Genomic DNA, 8850 nt, shown 5'->3' with positions numbered 1-8850 from the left:
CTGAATTGCTTTTGCATCTTTGTCTTTTTTTTTTTTTTTTTTTTTTTTGGAGACAGAGTCTCACTTTGTCACCCAGGTGCTGGAGTACAGTGGCATGATCTTGGTTCACTGCAACCTCTGCCTCCCGGGTTCAAGCAATTCTCCTGCCTCAGTCTCCCTAGTAGCTGGGATTACAGGTGCCCACCACTATGCCTGGCTAATTTTTGTGTCTTTAGTAGAGATGGGGTTTCACCATGTTGGCCAAGCTGGTCTTGAACTCCTGACCTCAGGCGATCAGCCCTCCTCAGTCTCCCAAAGTGCTGGGATTACAGGCGTCAGCCACCATGCCTGGCCTTTTGTCTCTTTTTGTACATCTTTTTCTGAACTCTCTTTTCCATCTCATTGATTTATGTGCCTATCTCTTCACCAGTAACACTCAGTATTGATTACTTAACTTTCTATAAATCTTAAAATCATTCAGTGTGATTCCTCTAATTTAATTTTTTCCACAAATATTGTCTTAGCTTTTCTAATTCCTTCCTTCCTTCCTTCCTTCCTTCCTTCCTTCCTTCCTTCCTTCCTTCCTTCCTTCCTTTCTTTCTTTCTTTTCTTTCTTTTTTTCTTCCTCTGAACTTTTAATCAGTCTCCGGGTCCCCAAAGAGTACCCCGCTTCTGCTGGGTTAATATCGCAGACACCACTTTGTGATCCACTATCCGGAGGGTGGTGGTCTTTTGAATGGTTTGCATGGAATTGCTGGTGTCCAGGGCATCACCAAGATTGAAGTCCTCGCCATCTTCCAGCAGGCGGCGGTAGGTGGTAATCTCAGCCTCCAGCTTAACCTTGATGTTCAACAGGACCTTGTACTCCTGGGCCTGGCGCAGTCCCTCTGCCCGGGTCTGTGCCAGCTCTGACTCCAGGTGGAGCAGGATCCCATTGAGCTGCTCCATCTGCAGGGCATAGCAGGCCTCCACTTCCCTCAGGCTGCTCTCCAAGCTTGCCGTCAGATTTCTCATTGAGTCCAGGTCGGCCTCCAAGGACTGAACTGTACGTCTCAGTTCCGTGAGCATCAACTCAGCAGCTCCAACTTTAGCGGACTGCGTGGTGACCACTGTGGTGCTCTCCTCAGTCTGCTGAGACCATTACTTGTCCAGCTCCTCTTGGTTCTCCCAAGCCAGCTCGTCATATTGGACCTGGATGTCTGCCATGATCTTGGTGAGGTCCTGAGATTTGGGGCATCTACCTTCATGGTCAACCCAGAGCTGGCAATCTGGGATTGTAGGCCTTTTACTTCCTCTTCGTTGTTCTTCTTCATGAAGAGCAACTCCTCCTTGAGAGCCTCGATCTCTGTCTCCAGCTGCAGCTGAGTGACATTGGTGTCATCAATGATCTTGTGGAGCCCATGGATGTCACTCTCCATGGACTGGTGCATGGCCAGCTTTCTCATCCTTGACTCTAAAGTCATCAGCAGCAAGACAGGCATTGTCGATCTTCAGAACGATGCGGGCATTGTCCACACCTTTGCCTTTTCATATTAATTTTAGAATAAACTTGTCTATATCTGCAAGAAACCTCTTTGAATTTTGATAAATGTTGCATTAAATCTATAGCCAGTTTGGGATAACTGGCATTTTAACCACGTTAAGTCTTCCAATTCATGAATATGTTATGTCTCTCCATTATTTAGGTTTATCTGATTTCTTTTATCAGCATTTCGTAGTATTCAGCATATGAACCCTGATATGGTTGGGAATGTGGCTTTGAAAAACACAACTCTGCATGACATTCAGTTGGCTTTTTCAGTCAGAAAACTCGTTTTTCATCGGCTTTCAGAAATTTTATCATATTACTTCTTTGATAATTTTCTCCCTTCTTTTTGGAATTTCTAATAATTGGATGCTAGACGTTGAACTTCCTAAATTTTTCTTCATTATTGCTTTTCCTTTATTTCTCATCTATTTTTCCCCATTGTGAGGGATTTCCTCATCTTTGTCTTCCAGTCCTTTGTAGTAGGCAGAATTCTACAATGGCCCCCAAGATTCCTGACTCATGTACATGTCCTATATAACCCTCTCCTCTTGAGTGTGGGTGGGACCTGTGAATAGGATGGGATGTTACTTTCATGATTAAGTTATATGGCAAAAGTAAAGGAATTTTGCAGGTGTCATTAAGATCCCAAATTAGTTTATTTTTAGTTAATCAAAAGGGATATTATTCTGGGTAGACCTGACTTAATCAGTGAACTTTTTTTTTTTGTATACTTTAAGTTCTAGAGTCCATGTACAGAACGTGCAGGTTTGTTACATAGGTGTACATGTGCCATGTTGGTTTGCTGCACCCATTAACTCATCATTTACATTAGGTATTTCTCCTAATGCTGTCCCTTCTCCTTCCTCCCACCCCATGACAGGTCCCAGTGTGTGATGTTCCCCACCCTGTGTCCAAGTGTTCTCATTTATCAATTCTCACCTATGGGTGAGAACATGTGGTGTTTGGTTTTCTGTCCTTGTGAGAGTTTGCTCAGAATGATGGTTTCCAGCTTCATCCATGTCCCTGCAAAGGACATAACCTCATCCTTTTTTATGGCTGCATAGTAACCCATGGTGTATGTGTGCCACATTTTCTTTATCCAGTCTATCATTGATGGAATTTGGGTTGTTTCCAAGTCTTTACTATTGTGAACAGTGCCGCAATAAACATACATGTGCATGTGTCTTTATAGTAGCATGATTTATAATCCTTTGGGCATATATCCAGTAATGGGAAGGCTGAGTCAAATGTTATTTCTAGTTCTAGATCCCTGAGGAATCGCCACACTGTCTTCCACAATGGTTGAACTAGTTTACACTCCAACCAACAATGTAAAAGTGTTCCTATTTCTCCAAATCCTCTCCAGCACTTGTTGTTTCCTGATTTTTTAATGATTGCCATTCTACCTGGTGTGAGATGGTATCTCATTGTGATTTTGACTTGCATTTCTCTGATGACCTGTGATGATGAGCATTTTTTCATGGGTCTATTGGCTGCATAAATGTCTCCTTTTGAGAAGTGTTTGTTCATATCCTTTGCCCATTTTTTGATGGGATTTTTTTTTCTTGTAAATTTGTTTAAGTTCTTTGTAGATTCTGGATATTAACCCTTTGTCAGATGCGTAGATTACAAAAATTTTCTTCCATTCTGTCGGTTACTTATTCACTCTGATGGTAGTTTATTTTGCTGTGCAGAAGCTCTTTGATTTAATTAGATCCCATTCGTCTATTTTGGCTTTTGTTGCTATTGCTTTTGGTGTTTTAGTCATGAAGTCCTTGCCCATGCCTATGTCTTGAATGGTATTGCCTAGGTTTTCTTCTAGGGTTTTTATGGTTTTGGGTCTACTATTTAAGTCTTTAATCCATCTTGAATTAATTTTTATGTAAGGGGTAAGGAAGGGATCCAGTTTCAGCTTTCTACATATGGCTAGCCAGTTTTCCCAGCACCATTTATTAAATAGGGAATCCTTTCTCCATTTCTTGTTTTTGTCAGGTTTGTCAAAGATCAGATGGTTGTAGATGTGTGGTATTATTTCTGAGGCTTCTGTTCTGTTCCACTGGTCGATATATCTATTTTGGTACCAGTAGCATGCTGTTTTGGTTATTGTAGACTTGCAGTATAGTTTGAAGTCAGGTAGCATGATGCCTCTAGCTTTGTTCTTTTTGCTTAGGATTGTCTTGGCAATGCAGGCACTTTTTTGGTTCCATATGAACTTTAAAGTAGTTTTTTTCAATTCTGTGAAAAAAGTTATTGGTAGATTGATGGTGATGGCATTAAATCTATAAATTACCTTGGGCAGTATGGCCATTTTCATGGTATTGATTCTTCCTATCCATGAGCATGGAATGTTCTTTCATTTGTTTGTGTCTTCTTTTATTTCGTTGAGCAGTGGTCTGTAGTTCTCCTTGAAGAGGTCCTTCACATCCCTTTGAAGTTGGATTCCTAGGTGTCTTGTTCTCTTTGTAGCAATTGTGAGTGGGAGTTTACTCATGATTTGGCCCTCTGTTTGTCTATTATTGGTGTATAGGAATGCTTGTGATTTTTGCACATTAATTTTGCATCCTGAGACTTTGCTGAAGTTGCTTATCAGCTTAAGGAGATTTTGGGCTGAGACGATGGGGTTTTCTAAATATACAATCATGTCATCTGCAAACAGGGACAATCTGACTTCCTCTTTTCCTAATTGAATACCCTTTATTTCTTTCTCTTGCCTGATTGCCCTGGCCAGAACTTCCAACACTATGTTGAATGGAGTGGTGAGAGAGGGCATCCCTGTCTTGTGCCAGTTTTCAAAGGGAATGTTTCCAGTTTTTACCCATTCAATATGATATTGGCTGTGGGTTTGTCATATACAGCTCTTATTATTTTGAGATACATCTCATCAATACCTAATTTATTGAAAGATTTTAGCATGAAGGGCTGCTGAATTTTGTCAAAGGCCTTTTCTGCATCTATTGAGATAATCATGTGGTTTCTGTCTTTGGTTCTGTTTATACGATGGATTATGTTTATTGACTTGTGTATGTTGAACCAGCCTTGCATCCCAGGGATGAAGCCAACTTGATCGTGGTGGATAAGTTTTCTGATGTGCTGCTGGATTTGGTTTGCCAGTATTTTATCGAGGATTTTCGCATCGATGTTCATCAGGGATATTGGTCTAAAATTCTCTTTTTTCGTTGTGTCTCTGCCAGGTTTTGGTATCAGGATGATGATTGCCTCATAAAATGAGTTAGGAGGATTCCCTCTTTTTCTATTGATTAGAATCGTTTCAGAAGGAATGGTACCAGCTCCTTCTTGTACCTCTGGTATAATTCATCTGTGAATCTGTCTGGTCCTGGACTTTTTTTGGTTGGTAGGCTATTAATTATTGCCTCAATTTCAGAGCCTGTTATTGGTCTATTCAGAGATTCATCTTCTTCCTGGTTTAGTCTTGGGAGGGTGTATGTGTCCAGGAACTTATCCATTTCTTCTAGATTTTCTAGTTTATTTGCATAGAGATGTTTATATTATTATCTGATGGTAGTTTGTATTTCTGTGGGATCGGTGATGATATCCTCCTTATCATTTTTTATTCCATCTGTTTGATTCTTCTCTCTTTTCTTTTTTATTAGTCTTGCTAGAAGTCTATCAATTTTGTTGATCTTTTCGAAAAATCAGCTCCTGGATTCATTGATTTTTTTGAAGGGTTTTTGTGTCTCTATCTCCTTCAGTTCTGCTCTCATCTTAGTTATTTCTTGTCTTCTGCTACCTTTTGAATTTGTTTGCTCTTGCTTCCTTAGTTCTTTTAGTTGTGATGTTAGGGTGTCGATTTTAGATCTTTTCTGCTTTCTCCTGTGGGCATTCAGTGCTATAAATTTCCCTCTACACACTGCTTTAAATGTGTCCCAGAGATTCTGGTACGTTGTGTCTTTGTTCTCATTGGTTTTGAAGAGCATCTTTATTTCTGCCTTGATTTCGTTATTTACCCAGTAGTCATTCAGGAGCAGGTTGTTCAGTTTCCATGTAGTTGTGCGATTTTGAGTGAGTTTCTTAATCCTGAGTTCTAGTTTGATTGCACTGTCGTTCTGAGACACTGTTTGTTATGATTTCCGTTCTTTTGCATTTGCTGAGGAGTGTTTTACTTCGAATTGTGTAGTCAGTTTTAGACTAAGTGTGATGCAGTGCTGAGAAGAATGTGTATATTCTGTTGATTTGGGGTGGAGAGTTCTGTAGGTGTCTATTAGGTCTGCTTGGTCCAGAGCTGAGTTCAAGTCCTGAATATCCTTGTTAATCTTCTGTCTCATTGATTTGTCTAATATTGGCAGTGGGGTGTTAAAGTTTCCCACTATTATTGTGTGGTGTGTGAGTCTAAGTCTCTTTTTAGGTCTCTAAGAACTTGCTTTATGAATCTGGGTGCTCCTGTATTGGGTGCATATATATTTAGGATAATTAACTCTTCTTGTTGCAGTGATCCCTTTACCATTATGTAATGCCCTTCTTCATCTTTTTTGATCTTTGTTGGTTTAAAGTCTGTTTTATCAGAGACTAAGATTGCAACCCCTGCTTTCTTTTGCTTTCCATTTGCCTTGTAGATCTTCCTCCATCCCTTTATTTTGAGCCTATATGTGTCTCTGCACGTGAGATGGATCTCCTGAATACAGTACACTGATGGGTGTTGACTCTATCCAATTTGCCAGTCTGTGTCTTTTAATTGGGACATTTAGTCCATTTACATTTAAGGTTAATATTGTTATGTGTGAACTTGATCCTGTCATTATGATGTTAGCTGGTTATTTTGCCCGTTAGTTGATGCAGTTTCTTCCTAGCATTGATGGTGTTTACAATTTGGCATGTTTTTGCAGTGGCTGATACTGGTTGTTCCTTTCCATGTTTAGTGCTTCCTTCAGGAGCTCTTGTAAGGCAGGCCTGGTGGTGACAGAATCTCTCAGCATTTACTTGTCTGTAAAGGATTTTATTTCTCCTTCACTTAAGAAGCTTAGTTTGGCTGGATATGAAATTCTTATTTGAAAATTCTTTTCTTTAGTAATGTTGAATATTGACCCCCACTCTCTTCTGGCTCGTAAAGTTTCTGCCAAGAGATCTGCTGTTAGTCTGATGGGCTTCCCTTTGTGGGTAACCAGACCTTTCTCTCTGGTTGCACTTCACATTTTTTCCTTCATTTCAACCTTGGTGAATCTGACAATTAGGTGTCTTGAGGCCGCTCTTCTCAAGGAGTATCTTTGTGGTGTTCTCTGTATTTCCTGAATTTGAATGTTGGCCTGCCTTGCTAGGTTGGGGAAGTTCTCCTAGATAATATCCCAAAGAGTGTTTTCCAACTTGGTTCCTTTCTCCCCATCACTTTCAGGTACACCAGTCAGATGTAGATTTGGTCTTTTCACATAGTCCCATATTTCTTGGAGGCTTTGTTCATTTCTTTTTACTCTTTTTCTCCGACCTTGTCTTCTCACTTTATTTCATTAATTTGATCTTCAATCACTGATACCCTTTCTTCCACTTGATTGAACTGGCTATTGAAGCTTGTGCATGCATCACACAGTTCTCGTGCCATGGTTTTCAGCTCCATCAGGTCATTTAAGGTCTTCTCTACACTGTTTATTCTAGTTAGCCATTCATCTAATCTTTTTTCAAGGTTTTTAGCTTCCTTGCAATGAGTTCGAACATCCTCCTTTAGCTCAGAGAAGTTTGTTATTACTGACCTTCTGAAGCCTACTCATCAGTTAGCTTTTTAAAGGGAGTCTAGGAGTCAGAGACAGAACCTGGAGTGACTCTTTCACTGGCCTTGAATAAGAAAACAGTTGTTTTGTGAACTGCCTACAGAGAGGGGCACTTTTGAGTTGTAAGGGTCTCATTCTTACAACTTTGAGGAATTGAATTCTGCCAACAACCTGAATGAGCTTGGAAAAGGACCCTGAGTTTGAGATAAGAACACATCTTAAGGTTACCTTGATTGCAGCCTCATGAGGCTCTAAACAGGAAACCCCTGCTATGTTGTGCTTGTACTGTTGGACCTGCAGAAATCATAAGATTAAAAATGTGGGTTGTTTTAAGCCACTAAGCTTATGGTAATTTGTTATGCAGCAATAGAAAGCTAATACACCTTTTATGATCTTTTATTTTGCCAATGATATATTTTATTTCCAAGAGCTCATCATTTTAAAAAATTTAACTGCCCGGGCACTGTGGCTCGTGCCTGTAATCCCAGCACTTTGGGAGGCCAAGGTGGGTGGACCACCTGAGGTCAGGAGTTCGAGACCAGCCTGGCCAACATGACAAAACTCCATCTCTACTAAAAATACAAAAATTCGCCGGGCAAGGTGGCAGGCACCTGTAATTCCAGTAACTCGGGAGGCTGAGGCAGGAGAATTGCTTGAATCCAGGAGGCGGAGGTTGCAGTGAGCCGAGATTGCCCCATTGTTCTCCAGCCTGGGTGACAAAGCGAGACTTTGTCTCAAAAAAAAAAAAAAAAATTAAACTAATTTATTTCAAATAAGTAGTACCTTTGCGTGGTTCAAACATCAAAGCAATGTACAAATGTTTATATTGAAAAGTTTTGCAAAGAGCTCAATTGCATTCTTTGTTCTTATTTTTTATTGCATTCTATTATTGTTTTACAGATGTAATATGGTGTCAAATTTCTCTGTGGATACTACTTGAAATTTTATTTATAGTACCTTTAGTTCCCTAAATCAATTCTGCTTGTTTCATTAAATATTGTGATTTTTCTTTAAAGTTCCAGTCTTCTCTCATATGTCTAATTGTCTAATATTCTTTTGTTTCCTGTTTATCTTTTAAAATGAGGCTATAGAGAGTCTGACTGGGAGCTGGGTATATGTGAGCAGACCTTGACAATGGGCAGATTTTGCTTAAGGACAATGGGAGGGGATCTGTATATTAATCTTTTGCAGGGGATATGGAGTGGGGTTTAAATACCAAACTACAAAAGGCCTAACTCTGAGTCACTGACATCCAACTAGCTGCCCTAATTATCTCTAGAGACTTTATTCAATTTCTGTAGTGAAGAAACTCTTTGGTTTTAGGCTGGCAAGTAAATATTTGGCTTCCAGGTCATCTCCATGTAGGGACTGGGGGTCAACTCTTCTTTTTACAGACCTTCAGTTAATCGCCCTGTTGTCAGCCCCAGTCCTCACTCTTATTTCTGTCGTACCTGTAGTCTTGCTAAGGTTTGCAATGTAGGCGAGCTGTCTCCTTAGCTGCAGCCCTTCCACACAGAGTTTCAACTGATTGTTTGCTCCACTCGACTTCATCAGTTAGCACTGCTCAGATGCTTTCTGACTTCAGAAATTTATTTAAATTTCTCAGCCACTGATGGCCTCCCTCCCGTT

At 40.1% G+C, this 8850-nt stretch overlaps 1 pseudogene; it reads right to left on the bottom strand.

The window, feature by feature from the left end:
- Nucleotides 1-618: 618 nt before the first annotated feature.
- Nucleotides 619-1460, bottom strand: LOC702122 (keratin, type I cytoskeletal 18 pseudogene; annotated as a pseudogene).
- Between the last annotated feature and the right edge of the window lie 7390 nt (nucleotides 1461-8850).

The sequence above is a fragment of the Macaca mulatta genome, chromosome X (assembly GCF_049350105.2).
Source record: "Macaca mulatta isolate MMU2019108-1 chromosome X, T2T-MMU8v2.0, whole genome shotgun sequence".
In the NCBI taxonomy this organism is placed as follows: Eukaryota; Metazoa; Chordata; class Mammalia; order Primates; family Cercopithecidae; genus Macaca; species Macaca mulatta.
This window is presented reverse-complemented; position numbering and strand designations above follow the sequence as displayed.